Source organism: Triticum urartu, chromosome 6A (assembly GCF_056163025.1).
Source record: "Triticum urartu cultivar PI428250 chromosome 6A, HENAU_Tu73, whole genome shotgun sequence".
Taxonomy (NCBI): Eukaryota; Viridiplantae; Streptophyta; class Magnoliopsida; order Poales; family Poaceae; genus Triticum; species Triticum urartu.
The window spans coordinates 588,164,757-588,188,860 of record NC_141878.1 but is presented as its reverse complement, the minus strand read 5'-3'; the positions used below and the strand labels follow the sequence as shown (position 1 = coordinate 588,188,860).

Sequence of the window (24,104 nt, the reverse complement as noted above, 5' to 3'; positions counted from 1 at the left end):
TCTACAGGTGTCTCCAAAGGTACATGTTGGGTTAACGTATTTCGAGATTAGGATTTGTCACTCCGATCGTCGGAGAGGTATCTCTGGGCCCTCTCGGTAATGCACATCACTTAAGCCTTGCAAGCAATGCAACTAATGAGTTAGTTGCGAGATGATGTATTACGGAACGAGTAAAGAGACTTGCCGGTAACGAGATTGAACTAGGTATTGGATACCGACGATCGAATCTCGGGCAAGTAACATACCGATGACAAAGGGAACAACGTATGTTGTTATGCGGTCTGACCGATAAAGATCTTCGTAGAATATGTAGGAGCCAATATGGGCATCCAGGTCCCGCTATTGGTTATTGACCGGAGACGTGTCTCGGTCATGTCTACATTGTTCTCGAACCCGTAGGGTCCGCACGCTTAAGGTTTCGAAGATAGTTATATTATGAGTTTATACGTCTTGATGTACTGAAGGTTGTTCGGAGTCCCGGATGTGATCACGGACATGACGAGGAGTCTCGAAATGGTCGAGACATAAAGATTGATATATTGGAAGCCTATGTTTGGATATCGGAAGTGTTCCGGGTGAAATCAGGATTTTACCAGAGTACCGGGAGGTTACCGGAACCCCCCGGGAGCTATATGGGCCTTAGTGGGCCTTAGTGGAAAAGAGAAGGGGCAGCCCAAGATGGGCCGCGCGCCCCTCCCCTCCCTTGGTCCGAATAGGACAAGGAGAGGGGGCCGGCCCCCCTCTCTCTTTTCCCCACTCCGCGAATCCTATTCCAACTAGGATTGGGGGGGGGGATCCTACTCCCAGAGGGGGTAGGACTCCTCCTGGCGCGCCTCTCCTAGGCCGGCCGCACCTCCCCCTTGATCCTTTATATACGGAGGCAGGGCAACCCCAGACACACAAGTTGATCCATGTGATCTTATTCTTAGCCGTGTGCGGCGCCCCCTGCCACCATAGTCCTCGATAATATTGTAGCGGTGCTTAGGCGAAGCCCTGCGACAGTAGTACATCAAGATCGTCACCACGCCGTTGTGTTGACGGAACTCTTCCCCGACACTTTGCAGGATCGGAGTCCGGGGATCGTCATCGAGCTGAACGTGTGCTAAAACTCGGAGGTGCCGTAGTTTCGGTGCTTGATCGGTCGGGCCGTGAAGACGTACGACTACATCAACCAAACGCTTCCGTTGTCGATCTACAAGGGTACGTAGATCACACTCTCCCCTCGTTGCTATGCATCACCATGATCTTGCGTGTGCGTAGGAAAATTTTGAAATTACTACGTTACCCAACAGTAGGTATATATAGGAGGAAGAAGTACGTCGATGAAGCACCGAGGGGCCCATAAGGCAGGGGCGCGCCCTAGGAGGGGGGAGGGGGCGCCCCCCACCCTCGTGACCGCCTCTCTGATGCCTTGGCATAGGGTCCAAGTCTCCTGGATCACGTTCGGTGAGAAAATCATGTTCCCGAAGGTTTCATTCCGTTTGGACTCCGTTTGATATTCCGTTTCTTCGAAACACTGAAATAGGCAAAAAACAACAATTCTGGGCTGAGCCTCCGGTTAATTGGTTAGTCCCAAAAATAATATAAAAGTGGAAAATAAAGCCCAATATAGTCCAAAACAGTAGATAATATAGCATGGAGCAATCAAAAATTATAGATACGTTCGAGACGTATCAAGCATCCCCAAGCTTAATACCTGCTCGTCCTCTAGTAGGTAAATGATAAAAAGAGAATTTTTGATGCGGAGTGCTACTTGGCATAATTTCAATGCAAATCTTCTTAATTGTGATATGAATATTCAGATTCAAAAGATTCAAGACAAAAGTTTATATTGACATAAAAATAATAATACTTCAAGCATACTAACAAAGCAATTATGTCTTCTCAAAATAACATGGTCAAAGAAAGTTATCCCTACAAAATCATATAGTCTGGCTATGCTCTATCTTCACCACACAAAGTATTTAAATCATGCACAACCCCGATGACAAGCCAAGCAATTGTTTCATACTCTAACTTTTTCAAAACTTTTTCAATCTTCACGCAATACATGAGCGTGAGCCATGGATATAGCACTATAGGTGGAATGGAATGGTGGTTGTGGAGAACACAAAAAGGAGAAGATAGTCTCACATCAACTAGGCGTATCAACGGGCTATGGAGATGCCCATCAATAGATATCAATGTGAGTGGTAGGGATTGTCATGCAACAGATGCACTAGAGCTATAAGTATATGAAAGCTCAAAAAGAAACTAAGTGGGTGTGCATCCAATTTGCTTGCTCATGAAGACCTAGGACAATTTGAGGAAGCCCATCATTGGAATATACAAGCCAAGTTCTATAATGTAAAATTCCGACTAGTGTATGAAAGTGATAACATGAGAGACTCTCTACTATGAAGATCATGGTGCTACTTTGAAGCATAAGTGTGGTAAAAGGATAGTAACATTGTCCCTTCTCTCTTTTTCTCTCATTTTTTTATTTTTATTTGGGCCTTTTCTCTTTTTTATGGCCTCTTTTTATTTGGGCTTCTTTGGCCTCTTTTTTTATTTATTTTATTTTTTGTCCGAAGTCTCATCCTGACTTATGGGGGAATCATAGTCTCCATCATTCTTTCCTCACTGGGACAATGCTCTAATAATGATGATCATCACACTTTTATTTTTCTTACAACTCAAAAATTACAACTCAATACTTAGAACAAAATATGACTCTATATGAATGCCTCCGGCGGTGTACCGGGATATGCAATATGACAATGATGGAGCGTGTCATAATAAACGAAACGGTGGAAAGTTGCATGGCAATATATCTCGGAATGGCTATGGAAATGCCATAATAGGTAGGTATGGTGGCTGTTTTGAGGAAGGTATTTGGTGGGTGTATGATACCGGCGAAAAGTGCGCGGTATTAGAGAGGCTAGCAAAGGTGGAAGGGTGAGATTGCGTATAATCCATGGACTCAACATTAGTCATAAAGAACTCATATACTTATTGCAAAAATCTAGAAGTTATCAAAGCAAAGTATTACGCGCATGCTCCTAGGGGGATAGATTGGTAGGAAAAGACCATCGCTCGTCCCCGACCGCCACTCATAAGGAAGACAATCAATAAATAAATTATGCTCCGACTGTTGGGTTTCGTTGTAATTTCAAAAAATTTCCTACGCACACGCAAGATCATGGTGATGCAAAGCAACGAGAGGGGAGAGTGTTGTCTACGTACCCTCGCAGACCGACTGCGGAAGCGTTGACACAATGTAGAGGAAGTAGTCGTACGTCTTCACGATCCAACCGATCAAGCACCGAAACTACGGCACCTCCGAGTTCGAGCACACGTACAGCTCGATGACGATCCCCGGACTCCGATCCAGCAAAGTGTCGGGGAAGAGTTCCGTCAGCACGACGGCGTGGTGACGATCTTGATGCACTACATCAGCAGGGCTTCGCCTAAACTCCGCTACAGTGTTATCGAGGAATATGGTGGCTGGGGGCACCGCACACGGCTAAGGAATAGATCACATGGATCAACTTGTGTGTTCTAGGGTGCCCCTGCCTCAGTATATAAAGGACTAGAGGGGGGAAGGCTGGCCGGCCAAGGTGTGGCGCGCCAGGAGAGTCCTACTCCCTCTGGGAGTAGGATTCCCCCCCCCCCAATCCTAGTTGGAATAGGATTCGCGGAGGGGGAAAAGAGAGAGAGGGGGCCGGCCACCTCTCCTAGTCCTAATAGGACTAGGGGAAGGGGGAGGCGCGCAGCCCATGTAGGGCTGCCTCTTCTCTTTTCCACTAAGGCCCATCATGGCCCATTTAGCTCCCGGGGGGTTCCGGTAACCTTCCCGGTACTCCGGTAAAATCCCGATTTCACCCGAAACACTTCCGATATCCAAACATAGGCTTCCAATATATCAATCTTTACGTCTCGACCATTTCGAGACTCCTCATCATGTCTGTGATCACATCCGGGACTCCGAACAACCTTCGGTACATCAAAATGCTTAAACTCATAATATAACTGTCATCGTAACCTTAAGCGTGCGGACCCTACGGGTTCGAGAACAATGTAGACATGACCGAGACATGTCTCCGGTCAATAACCAATAGCGGGACCTGGATGCCCATATTGGCTCCTACATATTCTACGAAGATCTTTTATCGGTCAGACCGCATAACAACATACGTTGTTCCCTTTGTCATCGGTATGTTACTTGCTCGAGATTCGATCGTCGGTATCCCATACCTAGTTCAATCTCGTTGCCGGAAAGTCTCTTTACTCGTTCCGTAATACATCATCTCGCAACTAACTCATTAGTTGCACTGCTTGCAAGGCTTATGTGATGTGCATTACCGAGAGGGCCCAGAGATACCTCTCCGACAATCGGAGTGACAAAACCTAATCTCGAAATACGCCAACCCAACATGTACCTTTGGAGACACCTGTAGTACTCCTTTATAATCACCCAGTTACGTTGTGACGTTTGGTAGTACCCAAAGTGTTCCTCCGGAAAACGGGAGTTGCATAATCTCATAGTTACAGGAACATGTATAAGTCATGAAGAAAGCAATAGCAACATACTAAACGATCGGGTGCTAAGCTAATGGAATGGGTCATGTCAATCAGATCATTCTCTTAATGATGTGATTCCGTTAATCAAATAACAACTCATTGTTCATGGTTAGGAAACATAACCATCTTTGATTAACGAGCTAGTCAAGTAGAGGCATACTAGTGACACTTTGTTTGTTTATGTATTCACACATGTATTATGTTTCCGGTTAATACAATTCTAGCATGAATAATAAACCTTTTATCATGATTATAAGGAAATAAATAATAAATTTATTATTGCCTCTAGGGCATATTTCCTTCAGTCTCCCACTTGCACTAGAGTCAATAATCTAGATTACACCATAATGATTCTAACACCCATGGAGCCTTGGTGCTGATCATGTTTTGCTCGTGGTAGAGGCTTAGTTAACGGGTCTGCAACATTCAGATCCGTATGTATCTTGCAAATCTCTATGTCTCCCACCTGGACTAGATCCCGGATGGAATTGAAGCGTCTTTTGATGTGGTTGGATCTCTTGTGAAATCTGGATTCCTTTGCCAAGGCAATTGCACCAGTATTGTCACAAAAGATTTTCATTGGACCCGATGCACTAGGTATGACACCTAGATCGGATATGAACTCCTTCATCCAGACTCCTTCGTTCACTGCTTCCGAAGCAGCTATGTACTCCGCTTCACATGTAGATCCTGCTACGACGCTTTGTTTAGAACTGCACCAACTGACAGCTCCACCGTTTAATGTAAACACGTATCCGGTTTGCGATTTAGAATCGTCCGGATCAGTGTCAAAGCATGCATCAACGTAACCATTTACGACGAGCTCTTTGTCACCTCCATATATGAGAAACATATCCTTAGTCCTTTTCAGGTATTTCATGATGTTCTTGACCGCTGTCCAGTGATCCACTCCTGGATTACTTTGGTACCTCCCTGCTAGACTTATAGCAAGGCACACATCAGGTCTGGTACACAGCATTGCATACATGATAGATCCTATCACTGATGCATAGGGAACATCTTTCATATTCTCTCTATCTTCTGCAGTGGTCGGGCATTGAGTCTTACTCAATTTCACACCTTGTAACACAGGCAAGAATCCTTTCTTTGCTTGATCCATTTTGAACTTCTTCAAAATTTTGTCAAGGTATGTTGTTTGTGAAAGTCCAATTAAGCGTTTTGATCTATCTCTATAGATCTTTATGCCTAATATGTAAGCAGCTTCACCGAGGTCTTTCATTGAAAAACTCTTATTCAAGTATCCCTTTATGCTATCCAGAAATTCTATATCATTTCCAATTAGTAATATGTCATCCACATATAATATCAGAAATGCTACAGAGCTCCCACTCACTTTCTTGTAAATACAGGCTTCTCCGAAAGTCTGTATAAAACCAAATGCTTTGATCACACTATCAAAGCGTTTATTCCAACTCCGAGAGGCTTCACCAGTCCATAAATGGATCGCTGGAGCTTGCACACTTTGTTAGCTCCTTTTGGATTGACAAAACCTTCTGGTTGCATCATATACAACTCTTCTTCCAGAAATCCATTCAGGAATGCAGTTTTGACATCCATTTGCCAAATTTCATAATCATAAAATGCGGCAATTGCTAACATGATTCGGACGGACTTAAGCATCGCTACGGGTGAGAAGGTCTCATCGTAGTCAATCCCTTGAACTTGCCGAAAACCTTTCGCGACAAGTCGAGGTTTGTAGACAGTAACATTACCATCAGCGTCAGTCTTCTTCTTGAAGATCCATTTATTCTCAATTGCTTGCCGGTCATCGGGCAAGTCAACCAAAGTCCATACTTTGTTCTCATACATGGATCCCATCTCAGATTTCATGGCTTCAAGCCATTTTGCGGAATCTAGGCTCACCATCGCTTCTTCATAGTTCGTAGGTTCATCATGGACACAAAGACACAAATAATACAAGACATTCCAAGCAAAACACATATCATGTTGGTGAATAAAAATATAGCTACAAGTAAATTACCGATGGAAGTGGACGAAAGAGGGGATGCCTTCCGGGGCATCCCCAAGCTTTGACTTTTTGGTGTCCTTGGATTATCTTGGGGGTGCCATGGGCATCCCCAAGCTTAGGCTCTTGCCACTCCTTGTTCCGTAATCCATCAAAAGAATTCACCCAAAACTTGAAAACTTCACAACACAAAACTTAAAATAGAAAACTCGTGAGCTCCGTTAGCGAAAGAAAACAAAAGACCACTTTAAGGTACTGTAATGAAGTCATTCTTTATTTATATTGGTGTTAAACCTACTGTATTCCAACTTCTTTATGGATTATAAACTATTTTACTAACCATAGATTCATCAAAATAAGCAAACAACACACGAAAAACAGAATCTGTCAAAAACAGAACAGTCTGTAGTAATCTGTAGCTAGCGCAAGATCTGGAACCCCAAAAATTTAAAATAAATTTCTGGACGTGAGGAATTTATCTATTAATCATCTGCAAAAATAATTAACTAAATAGCACTCTTCAAATAAAAATGACAGCAGTTCTCGTGAGCGCTAAAGTTTCTGTTTTTTTACAGCAAGTTCAACAAGACTTTCCCCAAGTCTTCCCAACGGTTCTACTTGGCACAAACACTAATTAAACACAAAAAACACAACCAAAACAGAGGCTAAATAATTTATTTATTACTAAACAGGAGCAAAAGGCAAGGAATAAAAATAAAATTGGGTTGCCTCCCAACAAGCGCTATCGTTTAACGCCCCTAGCTAGGCGTAAAAGAGAGGATAGATCTAGGTATTGCCATCTTTGGTAGGCAATCCATAAGTGGCTCTCATGATAGTTTCATATGGCAATTTTATTTTCTTTCTTGGAAAGTGCTCCATGCCCTTTTTAATGGAAATTGAAATCTAATATTCCCTTCCTTCATATCAATAATCGCACCAACCGTTCTAAGGAAAGGTCTACCAAGAATAATAGGACAAGAAGGATTGCAATCTATATCAAGAACAATGAAATCTACGGGCACATAGTTTCTATTTGCAACAATAATAACATCATTAATCCTTCCCATAGGTTTCTTAATAGTGGAATCCGCAAGATGCAAGTTTAGAGAGCAATCATCAAAATTACGGAAATCTAGCAAATCATACAAAGTCTTGGGAATAGTAGAGACACTAGCACCCAAATCACACAAAGCATAAAACTCATAATCTTTAATTTTAATTTTAATAGTTGGTTCCCACTCATCATAGAGTTTTTTATGGATAGAAACTTTCAACTCAAGTTTTTCTTTATAAGATTGCATCAAGGCATCAACAATATGTTCGGTGAAGGCTTTATGTTGACTATAAGCATATGGAGAATTTAGCACGGATTGCAACAAGGAAATACAATCAATTAAAGAACAACTTTCATAATTAAATTCCTTGAAATCCAATATAGTGGGTTTAGCAACATCTAGATTTTTATTTCTTTCAATCCCACTTTCATCAATTTCATCATAAAGATCTAAATACTCCGAATTTTTAGAACACCTTCTAGGTAAAGGAAGATCATATTCAGTTTCATCAAGATTCATATTACAAAACAAAGATTTAATAGGTGACACATCAATAACTTTTAGATCTTTATCTTGATTTTCATAGGAATTCGGTTTAGCGGCCATCTTATTGACTAAGGTGGCTTGCATATCCGAAATTTCAGTAGTCATCTTTTCTCGACGAGCAATTTGGGATCTTATACCATCAAATTCATTAGACATATCATCAAGCTCTTTATTCATATAACTCATAAAACTTTTTTATTCCTTAAGCTCGTTTCTAAAGAAATTATTATGCTCAAATTGCAAAACCATAAACTTCCTAACGTTGGTTTCGATCTCCTCTAACCTTTTAAAGTGAAGATCACCAAATCTCGGTTGAGCCATCGCGACAAACAAGCAAACTAGAACACGAGCAGACAAGAGCAAGCGGGTAAAAAGAGGCAAATAGAGAGGGAGGATAGAGAGAGAGAGGGCGAATAAAACAGTAAGGGTGAAGTGGGGGAGAGGAAAACGAGAGGCTAATGGCAAATAATGTAATGCGAGAGATAGGGATTGTGATGGGTACTTGGTATGTTGACTTTTTGCGTAGACTCCCCGACAACGGCGCCAGAAATTCTTCTTTCTACCTCTTGAGCTTGCGTTGGTTTTCCCCGAAGAGGAAGGGATGATGCAGCAAAGTAGCGTAAGTATTTCCCTCAGTTTTTGAGAACCAAGGTATCAATCAAGTAGGAGGCCACACTCAAGTCCCTCGTACCTGCACAAAACGATAGCTACTCGCAACCAACGTGATTAGGGGTTGTCAATCCCTTCACGGTCACTTACGAGAGTGAGATCTGATAGATATAATATTTTTGGTATTTTTGGTATAAAGATGCAAAGTAAAAAGTAAAGGCAAAGTAAAAAAAATCAAAGCAAGATTAAAGTGATGGATATTGATATGATGAGAATAGACCCGGGGGCCATAGGTTTCACTAGTGGCTTCTCTCAAGAGCATAAGTATTCTACGGTGGGTGAACAAATTACTGTTGAGAAATTGACAGAATTGAGCATAGTTATGAGAATATCTAGGCATGATCATGTATATAGGCATCACGTCCGTTTCAAGTAGACCGAAACGATTCTGCATCTACTACTATTACTCCACTCATCGACCGCTATCCAGCATGCATCTAGAGTATTAAGTTAAAAACAGAGTAACGCCTTAAGCAAGATGACATGATGTAGAGAGATAAATTCATGCAATATGAAATAAACCCCATCTTGTTATCCTCGATGGCAACGATGCAATACGTGCCTTGCTGCCCCTTCTGTCACTGGGAAAGGACACCGCAAGATCGAACCCAAAGCTAAGCACTTCTCCCATGGCAAGAACTACCAATGTAGTTGGCCAAACCAAACGGATAATTCGAAGAGACTTGCAAAGATAACCAATCATACATAAAATAATTCAGAGAAGATTCAAATATTATTCATAGATAGACTTGATCATAAACCCTCAATTCATCGGTCTCAACAAACACACCGCAAAAAGAAGATTACATCGAATAGATCTCCACAAGAGAGGGGGAGAACTTTGTATTGAGATCCAAAAAGAGAGAAGAAGCCATCTAGCTACTAACTATGGACCCGAAGGTCTGAGGTAAACTACTCACACTTCATCGGAGAGGCTATGATGATGTAGAAGCCCTCCGTGATAATGGCCCTCTCCGGCGGAGCTCCGGAACAGGCCCCAAGATGGGATCTCGTGGATACAGAAAGTTGCGGTGATGGAATTAGGTTTTTGGCTCCATTTTTGATCGTTTGGGGGTACGTAGGTATATATAGGAGGAAGAAGTACGTCGATGAAGCACCGAGGGGCCCATAAGGCAGGGGGCGTGCCCTAAGAGGGGGGAGGGGGCGCCCCCACCCTCGTGACCGCCTCTTTGATGCCTTGGCATAGGGTCCAAGTCTCCTGTATCACGTTCGGTGAGAAAATCACGTTCCCGAAGGTTTCATTCCGTTTGGACTCCATTTGATATTCCGTTTCTTCGAAACACTGAAATAGGCAAAAAACAGCAATTCTGGGCTGGGCCTCCGGTTAATAGGTTAGTTCCAAAAATAATATAAAAGTGGAAAATAAAGCCCAATATAGTCCAAAATAGTAGATAATATAGCATGGAGCAATCAAAAATTATAGATACGTTGGAGACGTGTCAGTGACCCACTTCTGTCAGGCATCGCGGTAGATCTCGGCATCGGATGTTCATTATTTAATCTTAGAGGGAGAACATGGGATCACCATCGATTCCGGGCATGATAAGTGTGCTGGAGGAACAAGGGATGTGTCACCTTGATGCCAGCGATCAAAGAGGCGACGATGACCACGAGGGGTGCCTGAACAGAGACTGGAGGGAACAAACTTAGTTTTTTTCTTTGAAAAGAAATCTAGTTAATCCGCGGCTGGCGGCTAGTGCAGCGGCGGACAGCGACGTGACTGCTAAGAGCATCTCCAGCCGCGTCCCCAACAGGCCCCCTGAGCACTTTTTCGGCGCCGACGTTGAAAAAATGGCCCAGTCGCGACCCCAGGAGCCCGTTTTCCGTCGGATTGGGCCGAAATTGACGCCAGCGTACCCAACTCGAACCTGGCGCGCTGGGGGTCGCCTGGGGGCGTCAGACGGACCGTTTTTAGCGCGAACTGTGATGGGCCCGCCCTGTCAGCGACGCGCCACTTCGTCGTCCACACCGCCTCGTTTCCCGCGGGAATCAATGCCAACTGACGCGCTGTCGCGCCGTCGCCTCCATTGATGCCGCGCCTGCCGCGATGCAACATGCCGGTCAGCATGCCCATTGATGCCGCGCAGTGAAGCGTCGCGTCGCCCAGCGCCACGGTCGCCCGCCATGCGTCTTCTGGCATGCGCCTCCGCCACCCTTGCTCCGGCTATAAAAGCCGGACTCCTCGCCGGTGAACGCCGCACCGCAGCAAAAAATCCCCTCCCCCCCCCCCCCCCCCGCTCGCACACTCCACACGCCCGCCGACGAGCAATGGCAGCGCGGTACACAGGCGACTCCGCGGCGAAGAACGGCTTCGGCCGCCGCCACCTCCACGAGTGGGAGACGCGCCTTCTTTTTGAGGCCGACTACCCGGGTCCCCCGGACATGAGGGTGCCGGGCGCATGACGCTTGAGCGCCGGTGGCGTGCCGGTGCCACCCGGTCCCACCAGGCGGACAGGCGGGCAGAGATCGCCCGGGTTAGGTCGTTGCTGACGGAGGAGCAGCGGCGAACGCCGACGTACTCCCCCGACAACAACGCGTTCTGGACGATCTACTTCGACCGCCGCCGTGACGGCCTGATCGCCTCCACCAACGGTGGCGTGCCTCGCGGCCGCCACAACGCCGGAGGGCGGCGCGAGTGGTGGGGGGTGCCCGGCCGCACCCTCAAGAACGTCCTCGACTACATCGAGGCCGGCAACACGCCGCGCCTCGAGTACCCCGCCCCCGCTCCCCGTCCTTCTCTCGCCGCCGTGGCAACTCGTGGACGCCGCGGCGGTTGTCAGACACGACGACCTCCTCCTCCTCGGGCGGCTCGCCAGCGGCCTTTGTCCTCAAGCCCGAGCCGCAGGACACGGTGGGGGAGTCCCCGCCAGGGCACCGCACCCGGAGCGGTGCCCTGACCATCCCCGAGGAAGGCCGCGGCGGTCGTCTGCGCCTCGTCCGGCCGAAAACCGAGCCGGAGCCTCCCCTGCTCCCGGTGAAGCCGGAGCACCTCGCGATGGCCGCCGCCGACGAGACGGCCATGAATCGGGCGAGGGAGGACTACGTCCGTGAGCAGGTGGCTCGACAGCGCCGCGCCATCGAGGAACTCAAGGCGCGCCACCACCGCCCCGCCCGCGAGGTGGACGGCGTCGTCTACCTAGACAGCGACGAGGAGGAGGCCGGGCCATCCCGCGTCAGCGACCATGGACAGGGCCGCAGCAGGGACGGCGGCGGGTGGCAGGGAGAGGACGACGAGGAAGACGACGACGACGGAGACTACACCGACTTCTACAAGCGCCTAGGCATGTAGAAGCCGGACGGCGGCGAGGACGGCGTAGCTAGGCCGTGTTTGTTTTTTTATTTGGCTTTTGTACAAATTTGAATGAATGTCGCTGAGTTTGGATGAATTTCGACGAGTTTGTACCAAAAAAACGCCGAATAGATTTAGCCCTGGGGCCGACCTGGGGGCGAGGACTGGGAACGCAGTCGCCCCCACGCCGAAAATCTCGCCGGCTCGCCCCCAGGACGCCGAAAAACGCGGTCTGGGGGCCGAACGGCTGGAGATGCTCTAACGTACACGCACACACACGTATTTAGCTTGTCCAGCTCACACGGCGAAAACTCGGCTCAACGACGCCAAATGCCAACTTAGAACGAAATAAGGCTAGTCATAGTGGGAGTAAGAGCATCTCCAGCCGTTAGCCCCCCCAGGAGGCGCTAAAAATCGCCTCCTGGGGGCGCACCGGCGCAAAACGCGCGTTGGGGGCGTGATGCCACCCAGTCGCGGCGCCCACGAGATTTTTTTGAACGGCGTAAACACGGCGAGTTCATGCATATTTCGGCGACTTCAAACCAAATTCAACCAAACACGGCGCAAACACGCCCGCTCATACATATTTAAAATATTTTACAAAAAGAAAAAAACACACTACTAGGCCCGCCCGCCGTCTCGCTCGCCTCGCCGCTCCTCGCCGGCCGCCGCCCTTGCAGATCTACATGCCGAGGAGGTTGTAGAACCGCGTGTAGTCGCCGCCGCCGTCATCGTCGGCGGCGTCGTCGTCGTCGCCGCCTCCGTCGTGGCCACCGTCCTTGCTGCAACCCTCTCCCGGTTAGCGCGGCGGGTTGGACGGTCCGGCAGCGTCCTCATCGTCATCGCTGTCGAGGATCACGACGCTGTGCTCGTGCTCGCGCCCACGCTTGCGGGCGGCGATCTCCTCCAGGGCCCGGGTCTGCCGGGTCATCTTCGTCCGGAGGTAGTCGTCGCACGCCCACCGTAGGGCATCCGCGTTGGAGAAGCCGCGCCGGGCTATCTCCTCGTACTCCGGGGGGGACTAGGCTCCGGCTTGGGCGCGACAAAGACGAGGCGCCCGGAAGCGGGGGTGGAGTCGGCGATGCGGATACCAGAGCTGCGAGTGCGCCGGCTGACAGGCGTGTCCTGGGGCTCTGCCTTGACGGGCTTGTCCTGGGGCTCCGGCTTGATGGGGCGGAGGCAGGGAGAGCCGGTCGACCGACCAGACGAGGAGGAGGACGCCCCGGGGTCCATGCGCCTCGGCGTCCACGAGCTCCAACGGCAGCTAGAGAAGGACGAGGGGGAGGGGTACTCCAGCCTCGGCGTGTTGCCGCCCTCGATGTACTCGAGGACGGCCTCCAGCGTGCGGCCGAGCACGCCCCACCATCGGCGCCGCCCCTCGGAGTTGAGCCTGCCGGAGGGCACGACGCCGTTGGTGGCCTCGAGCTGCTCGACGTGACGACAACGTAAGTACGGCTCCTAGAGCGGGCTGTCTACGTCCCCTCCCTCGCCGCCCGCGGCAGAGAGGCGCGGATACGCGCGATCTCCGCACGACGCGCCGCCCCGGTGGGCGGTGGTGGCATCGGGACCCCGCCGGCGCTGATTCTCCACGCCCCGGGCACCCGCATGTCCGGCGGGACCGGGTACTCGGCCTCGAAGAGGAGCCGAGTTTCGTCCTCGTGAAGGTGGCGGCGGCCGAAGCCGTTCGCCGCCGCGCTGTCGCCTGGCAATCGTTCGGCCAATTCTTTGAACTGGGGCGGCGAGGGGAGAGGGAGGAAGGGGAGAAAGGGTGCGTCGGCGGTGGAGACTCTGTGCGTGCCACCGGCGCGCTGGGGTCGGCTTATATAGGCGGAGGCGTCCGGGTTCGGGTTGGGTCCGCCGGCGCCAATTTCGACCCGAGCTGGCGAAAATTGGGCCCTCGGGGGCGCGACTGGGCCGATTTTTTGGCGCTGGCGGCCGAAAAGTCGCCCGGGGGGCCTTGTTGGGGGCGCGGCTGGAGATGCTCTAACTTAATTAGTAACATAACACATCTCAAGACAAGTTTGCTTATGTGTCACCTAGTTAATGAGGAGAGAGGTGTTTGAAGTACTACCTCTCTCTCAGTTTACAGGGCGTGCGTGTACCTCTAGGTCGTCAATTTGACCAACCTAATACAAGTCATATATTACAAAAAATATTCCAACATAAACTTCGGAGTTTCTACTTTCAAAAGGTATAATTTTTGTGTTATATAGTTTATATTAGGGTGATAAAATTGACAACCTAGGTATACGCGCAAAGGACTTGTAAACTGAAACGGAGGTAGTAACATATTATGTTACCATCACATAGCGGTTTTCAAGAAATGTTGATTCTATGAGCTAATAAATGCAACCATATATGATATTATTTCTATAACACTTAGCACTATGAAGATAGTAACATAGACTAGTGTCATATGCATGACACTAGTCTAAGTTACTCCCTAGTATGACTAGCCTAATATTCCCCTGTCCATCACTTGCTTATTTTTTTGCTGACTTGTCTACTACTATCATTCATAAAAATTTGATCTCGTCTACAACCCTGTACAAGCGTGCACAACATTAGCAATAATGCACATGTGGTCTCTCTTTCCCTAGCAAAACATTATGTTCTACTGCATACTCAGTCAGGGACAGCAAATCCTCCCCCCCCCCCCCCCCCCCCCCCCAATTTTTTAATTGATGATGACTCGGTTCAGCTAGCGAATCAGATCAGCCGCAACAAGAACAAATCAAGCCTTCATCGGTCGCCAACCCTTTTGTTATAATTGTTTCAAGGTACGTGGTTGATCCACTGAGGAACAAGCAATCACAATACGATAACGGCTAAATAACAGGAACACAGGGATGCGTCAGCGCTGCCCAGGGCGACCGGTATTGTCGTATCTCGGGAAGGAGCGGCCGTAGTCATTGCCTCAGAGAGTAGGCAACATTTTTTATCACATGAAGTTTTTTTTTGAGGAACGATGAAGTTTATATATAGGAGGGAAATTAGCGCGCTTCTACCTGCAAAAAAACGTATATATAAAAATAGCGCGCTTCGCCGAGCTGCTAGAGGAAGGCAACGACGCCATGCCACGAAATGGTTCGGTCGTTCCAACCGAGCCTCGCCCTCTGACGTACGGTGTCGCTGGGGAGAATATCTAGTGCTCCCATGGCTTAGGTGCTACCATGCTCCAATCTCATGAAAATCAATTTTAGAAATGTCAAAAGATTTAATTTGTTTTTCTGGATGTTCACAAGATAAGTGTGTACAACTCCTAAAAATTTCAACTCCAATCTTGAAATATTCATAGAGCTACAAAAAGACAAAGTCCTCACAAAAAAAAGAAGACAAATTCAGATGTAAATAGGATCATTTTTTGCTTTTGTCTCCTTGCGACACTATCCATGTTGGAATTGTCTTTTTTTAGCTCTGTATTTATTTTGAGTTTGGAGTTGAAATTTTTAGAGATTTTACACATTTATCTTGTAAACATCCACAGATTTTTTTAGTTTTTTCTTGAACTTTGAGTTTTGCAAGATTGGAGCCTGGTACTATCATCTGAACCATGGGAGCACCAGCTATTCACGCGGCGTCGCCGTGGCAAGCAGCGAGCGCAATCAAATGATGCACCCCTTGTCGTCTTTCCTCTGCTGACAAAGGTCAAAGAAGCACTTATTCACGCGGAATGACAAACGTTACGCCATCACAAATAATTCTGAACGGTTAGTGATACATCCATTTCCGGAAAAAGTAATTCTGAACGGAGGGAGTACGTGCATGGCATGCAGCACCATGCAGTCGTTCGTCAACTCGTGATGCCAGCTTCGTTCGGCTCGGTTTTACACGTACGCAGAAGGACCTACGGATGCAGCTACCCAGCGTACGTATTTGCCAAGTCATGGGTGGGTGGGTGCCGTTGGTGTTGCGGGGCGAGCGGCGGCCGTGGGTGGTCGCCGTCGGGGTGGTGGCGGAGGAGCCGGCCATGGACGGCGCGGCGGCGGTGGCCGTGGCGCTCTTGGTCTTGCACATCTAATGCCTGCGGACGCCAACCATTGGACTCTCTTGCCAATTTGCTGGACTTTCTTGCCTAGCAATTTGCTGGCGTAATAAAGGTTTTGTCTTTGTTTTTCTTCTCTTCGTCTGTCCATCTCTCTCGCTTTACCTCACCGAGTTGTTGCCTCGAGAGGAGGAAGATGGCTGGTCGACCGGTCAAACGCAAGTCAAATACCCGTTGCATTTTGAATTTGTTCTGTATGAAATATTCTTGTTCAGTTGTTTATCGGTTTTACATGGGAAGTCAAAGGGATTCGTAATGGGGTGAAAGTTTATCGGAAAACTCGGAATGACAAATTTATCTTCTACCTCTTCATCGTCTATCACTTGATAACTGTCGAGCAATCTAGGGTTCGGTGTTTCATCTCTAATCATGCTCGACCACCATATTCATCTCGACAAGAAGAGGAGCGGCGAGGAAAATGAGGAGGGGTAAATTGGATGCACGAGAGTGAACGGATGCGACCTCCTTGTATATGATGGTGTGCACCAACCAAAATGATGATAGAGGGACCGTGGAGCCGAGTTGGACTACTATAGTTAGTTCAATTTTCCCGGCAGAAAAAGGAAAATTATACTAGTTCGTTTGATTTGCAGAGACAATAGCTAGGTAGAGTAATGCACAAGATTTCCTTTTGTGCTCAGATCGAGAATAATGCAAGTGTGCAACTTGATGCCAAATTAATCACCCATGTCCCTTAACTTCAGCTTAGTTGGTTAGAGATGCATCCATTTGCACTTGCACGGTGGGTGTTTATGTACCCTAGTCAACGGAGAGCAGCCCGGTCGAGTAGGAGAAGTGGACGTTTGGTTGACCCCAAAGTAACTAATTAACGCACGGTGTGAATGCTAATCGGATGAGAACCATTTTTCAGTTTTCATTTTGGCATGAGGAAGAGAGCAAAAATAATCAATCAATCTCGTCTCGTGGGTGGCGGCTAGTGCTGCTGCAGGCAGGGACAGCGACGCGATTGCACACGTACACGTGCTTGCATCGATCCTACCTGTCGGGCAGTCACAACGAAAACCAATTTGCCAAACAGCATACTGAAGAGAAAAAGAAACTCGCCGACCACACGACGTCTAGACGAGAGAGACCCTCGGGTTAGGGATAGGGTCTATTTAGGACACATATAGATGTGACATAGTTATGTCATATCTAAGCTGATTTCCATTTTATTTATGATCTATTTTTTTTGTTCTACTTTTTTTTCGTTTCTTGTTGCTGTATTATATATTTGTGGGAGCTTAGATGTGATATTCTTAAAAAATATCTAGATGTAAATTAGACAAACTATTAGTGATAAGCCAAGCATCCGCTGTGTTTCGAGTCGTTTACGAATGAAGATTTTCAAAATTATCGCAATGATCGTGCCATTTTTTATATGCGGAAACCTAGCTAGTGAATCGACGACGGATAGACCATCGGAGTCGAAGACCGGACGGTTCGTGTTTGGCGGAGTGGCGAAGTGACATCACCAGGTGTCGCGTTAGATCTTGCCATTGGATGTTCATTCTTTAATCTCAGAGGGTGAACACGGGATCGCCGTCGATTCCGGGCATGATAGACAAGAGATGAGTGTGCCGGAGGAGGAAGGAGGAACAAGGGAATGTGTCACCAGGACGCCGGCTATCGGCAAGACGACGATGACGGGTGGCTGAATGGACAGGAGGGAACAAACTTAGTTTTTTTTCTTTTTTTTTGAATGAACAGAGAACCTGTTTGGTTTCAATAAGTCACCTGACTTATAAGTCAGGTGACTTAAAACCAATGACTTATAAGTCACGCCTGTTTGATTGTCACCTGACTTATAAGTCATCTGAGCACATCTTCCCATCTTGTTTTTTTATGTAAATGTGGTGGGACCCAGTGGCGGAGCTTCATGGGGGCCAACCTGGGCGGTGGCCCCCCCAGCTCACAGGAAAATACATGTATATATCTTAGTTTTAGGCCTATTTTTGCACCAAAAATCAACCCATAGTGATTTTGTCCCCCCCCCCCCCCCAGCTAGTGGCCCCCTCATGATTCTTGCCCAAGCTCCGCCACTGGTGGGACTTATGCAAAAGGGGTGACTTATAAGTTTTAAGTTGGGGTGGAGCAACTTATGACTTATAAATTGGGGTGACTTATAAGTTGGGTCTGTTTGGCAAAATAAGTCATTTTTTTTACTTTTCGGTTTATAAGTTGGTGACTTATTTGGAACCAAACAGGGCCTAAACTTAGTGCAGCGGGGGACAACAACGTGACTGGAAATATACACGCACACGCAAACGTATTAGCCTGCCAGTTGTCACGACGAAAAATCGATTTTTCGAGGACGCCAAATGCCAAATTAGAAGGAAACAAAAAGAAATCCACGGGTGCAACAAGAAACAAATCAGCAAAAAAGGTTGGCCACCGATGGAGGCTTGATCTGTTCTTGTTGCGGCCTATCTGATCTGATTCCGTAGCTGAACCGAGTCATCATCAATTATTATATTGAAAAAAAGGAAAAAGAAAGAGTTTCAGTCCCTGACTGAGTATGCGGTAGAACGGAATGTTTTGCTAGGGAAAGAAAGACAGACACATGTGCATTATTGCTAGCTGATGTGTTGTGCACGCTGGTGCAGGGTCGTAGACGAAACAAAAGTTACAAAATTTAAGACAAATCAGCAACAACAAAAAAAGTCAGTGTTGCGTCCCTTGTTTTCTTTCCTCTGCCGACGAAGGTGATCCATCAGGTCAAAGACCATGCAGACTGGGACGTTACGTGCGTGGCACGCAGCACCAGCAGTGTCGGTGGTTATAGTACGAACGTGGACAGATGGATGAATGGACCGATCGCCGTACGTCTCCATCCAGCACGCACGCACGCACGCAGTCGTGATGCCAGCTTCGTTCGGTTCGCTTTTACACGCCGAGGCCGAGGCCGAGCGACCCTGCGGATGCAGCTACCCATTGGCCATTTGTACTCGTACTGTACGTGTTTGCCAGGTCCAGGGCTTTCGTGCATGCATGGTAAAGGCAAGGAAGAAAATATGGCACGCGCCGCTCAACGGAAGCCGTGTGCCGTGTGTGCGTGCCAGTGCCAGTGCGACCGCTCCACGGAAGAACAAATGGACCGACGAGAGAGCGACGTGACTGCAGATATATATCCACATGCGTACGTTGCCTTGCTAGCAGCCATCCCAGCTCCACAACGACTACTCCAAACGGTCGTATAGTACTATTATAACCCGCAAAAATAAATAAAGAAGTACTTAGTACTACTGGCATGGCTGTATTTGACGTGAGCATGCCGTCACAGTATAAATACCACGGTTCCTTCCGCCGGTTCTGAACTGAACCTGCAACTGATGGCCGTCATGCGCCGTTGAACTCGCGAGTCAAACAAAATGGCTGAATCCATTCCGTTGACCAGGTAGTATGTTTGCTTCAGTATGCCGTGTGCATGAACAGCCGTCAGCTGAGTGACAGGTGCATATAGTACTAGCAATAACGACCTAGCAGCGAATAAGCATCCGTCTCATCTTCCTGTTCTTCCACGCAATATATATTGTGTTGCGTGCATCAGCAGCCGTCAGCTGACCGACAAGTGTACAATACTGGCAATAATGAGGCAAATAATTAATATCCCCTGGCATCCTTCATCTTGTTATATGCAATATACACTCTCCGTCCCACAATATCTGATCGTTTTTCAAGCTTCTGATGTGCGGTGACCTGTGACCAGTCCGATTTAGACCCTAAACTTCAAACCCTAAATTTAAAACCTTGAAATATGACTCCAGGTCCAACCCCTCTATTTGCAATCCTGAATTTTCTTAGAACACTTCAACCCTGGTTTGGACAATGGCGGTTTGCGTTTCGGGGGACTGAAAAAAATGTGTAGATATTCGGATCCCCTTTTGCACATGATAGGATTATATAACTACCAAAAGTTCATTAAAATAATAAAAGTTAGTATTTGTATCATGTGCAAAAATGGCAAGCCATAAATAGTCCTCTTTTGTTTTTGTTTTGTGTAGAAAGAGAACTTTTAGTATTTTTGGCCAATTTTTGTGTCTCCAGTTGTAGCATCCATGCGCTCCGTTTTAATGTTACTATATTCTTAACTTGAAAGGTGTAGAATCGCCCTAAATAGCCGAGTTAATAATGTCTAGTGGATAAGCGAGTGGATGTGTTGAGAGTGGTTTCACATTGCCTTTCGTAGTTTTAAAAGTTTTTATAGCAATTCACTGGTTTGAGAAAACTATAAAGCAATGAGAGGGGAAAAATTTGAGCAACCAATATGCATGACTATCACCAAGAAAGCTTGGTAGTATAGTAGCTAGTACGTGTTGATGTAGTCAGGCTAGCAAGACAGAGAACACTTCAGCAGTTTAGCCTGAAATCTCCGTTCGTATTTTGACTCGGGGCAAACGGAGGACCAGATCGCCGCATGCCATAATAGATCGAGCATAGATCAGACACAATTTATAGAATTTTGAAGTTACGAAAACAATTTTTTTTAATCAAGGAAGACATAACTTGTTTTCCTTCTATACCATGCTCTTGTCAATCAAGGGCCAACCCATCTCAGGCCGAAAAAAGGCCCCGCTCTATGGAAGGAGCGGCTGAAGTGTTCGGACTGTCTAGGTCGAACATTGGATGGCTAAAAGTGTCCGATCCAGACCGGATATTTGTGGGAGGTTTTGTGATCCGCGTTGAAGATGCATCAAACTTGTCCTGGCAGGAAAATATTTTTCATTAGTTGTAAACCATTTTCCCTTTTTTTTCAAAAATAAGTCCAATCTTTTAAACAACCGGAAGTACAAAGCATAAATATAATAAAAATTACAACGACGTCCCTGGACCACCGAACAATCTTTGCCATTGCCAAACTGAGCTGTCGGCGGCCACTGTCGCCGCTCCCATACTGGAGCTAGCATGACATTGTTGATGATAGTCGAAAAGTCTTTGTGCATGTGTCCCTAAGGACCAGTGCCTTGAACTGTAGTGTCATTGCTGAACTCTTGAATCGATTCGAAATGCCTGGCACCAAATCTTGCCATTACGTACGTACAACGAGAAATCTTAATTAATCTCTCCGCCCCAAGGAGTCGGCAGGAATCTACGCCGGATCTCCATGTAACCCGTTCAGTGGATGAAGTTGAGAGGGATCAAAGTCCGAAAGACTGACTAAAAAAAAATCACCGTCGTCCGTCCAAGCGCCACCCCTCGAAACCCTAACCTATGTACTAACTGTAGCGGACAGCAAAGGAAAGGTGAATCCACATGCTCGTGCGGAGAAGATCGAAGGCAGAATCTATCTATTTTACAAAAGAAGGAGAAGAAAAACTTTCATAAACAGAAATTTCATACTCGTGCCCGTAGGAAAACAGGTTTGTATGCACTAGGAACATCGCCGAGCTGCTAGACCAAGGCAACGGCGCCATACCTCAAGCAGCGGGCGCAATAAAGGCTGCACCTCTTCTCTTCCTTGGCTACGGCGGAACGAAAGCTGGCCTGCCGATCGGGTCAAAGACAGGCCAGCTGATGACTCCGCTGCAGTTAACTGAGCGCACGCGACGGCCGGATGACGGCGTTACGTACGTGGCATGCATGCAGTACCAGCAGTGCCAATGGTTATACGCACGTACGATATAGGAGTATGTGTACTGCATGGACAAATGAATGAACGGAGGGACTGATCGCCGTCTCCAGCACGCACACGTACAGCCGGTTCTACACGCAGAACGACCTGCGGATGCAGCCATGCATCCACCGTGTTTGCCAAGTCCAGAACTTTCATGGTAAAGCCAACGAAGAAAATATGACACGCACGGTTGACCGACCGACCGACGAGCTGTGCTCCAGCCTGCCTGTGCGAACGCTGAACGTAAGAGAGCAAAAGATGGCATCTGTTAGGAGAACAAATGGACCGACGAGAGCGACGTGACTGCGGATATATATCCACATGCGTACGCACGCGCGTGCGTTGCCTAGCCAGCAGCCAACACAGCGAAGATCAAACCTCCACAATGACTACTCAAAACGAAAATGAAAATAACACTAGTACGACTATAGCATTGACTGAGACATAATGAAGTCTCAGTCGACTAAAACTTAGCAAAACTGTTACTCAATTTCTTACATTTACAAAGAGAGGTAGTAGCACACTCACGTTGTTGTATTTCCTGGTAGTCCGTCTGACTAAGGTCGTCTCCAACGCTAACACGCAAACCTGACACCACATCCATATGCGGAGAGGGGACCAATCTATGGACACGGATACAAAAGCCTATCATCCAATGCTAGCCGCGTACATTTCAAACCGCTTTTCAGCTAATCGGATGAAATTCATGACGGAAATCATCAAAGTTCGGATAGAAAATAATACTACAAATTATCCAGACATAACATGCAAATAAGCGCATTTGGATTGGTCGGCGGATTGATACAGAACCACATTAAATGTCAAAACATGTCCAGACCACGTAGTCCGAACGAATACGGATGGTTTGAGGATCAAACCTTTGTAGATGGCCTCAGGGGCGAACCCACATATAGCTAGCCGGTGTCACAGGACACCGGGTGCAAATTCCTCGTACGTTATATGTAGCCGAGATACTGAGCTTGGACATCGGTAAATATCTGACCTGGACACCGGCAGGAACGACCCATCTATCAACTCATCTAGTAATATCCCATCCAGCGGCTTTGGATTGATTGTATCCCTAGAGCGTGCAGCCTGTTCGGCCGCTTGACTTCACAGCGACACGGTTGTTTAGAAAGAAGGCTGTTTAGAGCATCTTCAACAGCCGTGTTAAACTAGCGCCGCGCCGCAAATTATGCTGTTTTAGCGCACGCGCAACGCGGCGGGTCGCTCCAGCGGGCGCGCAAAAACGGCGCGCGCGCTATAACGGGTTGGGCGCGCGGACAAAAACACTTAGCCGCGCGGTGTATTTGGGGTGCCAGCTACAGCGCGCGACACACTCGAGCGCTCGCGCCGCACTCTCTCCTCTCCTCGTCCTACGCCCCGCGCGTGCCGGCGCCGGCGCCCTGCCACCCACCCATGGACGCGCACACCGGCGCCCCGCTCACCCCGCTGTACAGCCGCGACCCCGCCGCCGCCGCCGCCGCAGCCGCCGCCGCCGCCGGAAACCCTAGCGCGGCGAGCGCTGGCGTCGCCACCGCCGGAGCTCCGCCGAGCGTCGGCCTCGCGCGCAGCCTCTTCTTGCCTCCGCGGATGACCACGGCGCCGGGTGGCGTCGCGCTGGCGCCGTCCTGTGCCGCCGCCGCACCGTCGAAGAAGGTATCCAGTGCGGCGCGGACGAAGAAGGGCAAAACATCCGCGAAGAAGAACAAGGCGGCGGACGGCTCCGGCATCACAAAGGCGAGGGGAAAAAAGCTTGCAGGGCGTTCGACGGCCGCGGCGGCTTCCGAAGCGCCGGCGAGCTCACTCGTTGAGCCGGCCGCCGACGCGCACCACGTGTTCGACGAAATGCCCCCAAGGTGAAAAAATTTCCAACTTTTCTTTTCTTCTTATTTTTTCAATGCATCATCATCACATATAGATAGCTTATTTGCATTGTTCAAAAAACTTTGAAGTCTCAACGATGATGCATACATGTCCACTATGGGTGTTGGGTCCAACAATTCGCATTGGTCTCAAACCAATGACATCCATTTCCAAGACCATGAGTTTGAGGTGGACGAGGAGGGTGAGGGAATTGTTGAGGCGCCGAAAGGAAGAGCGGGCAATTACTCAACCAACGATGACAAGTTACTATTGTGAAGGCAAGGGTCGAAGCCAATGAGGTGAGGAAAATGGCAAGGAACCAAGATGCCGTGGCCGAGGAGAGGAGGTTGGCGGCCGAGGAGAGAAGGGTGGCGGCCGAGGAGAGAAAGGTGACTTTGGAGGAGAGGAAAGTGAGCAACGAGGAGCGAGCTAAGTTGTTGGAATGGGAG

The 24,104-nt window shown here is 48.0% G+C and overlaps 1 pseudogene; it reads left to right on the top strand.

The window, feature by feature from the left end:
- The first annotated feature begins 16,016 nt into the window (after positions 1 to 16,016).
- LOC147966731 (uncharacterized) lies at positions 16,017 to 23,652 on the top strand (annotated as a pseudogene).
- Positions 23,653 to 24,104: the final 452 nt, after the last annotated feature.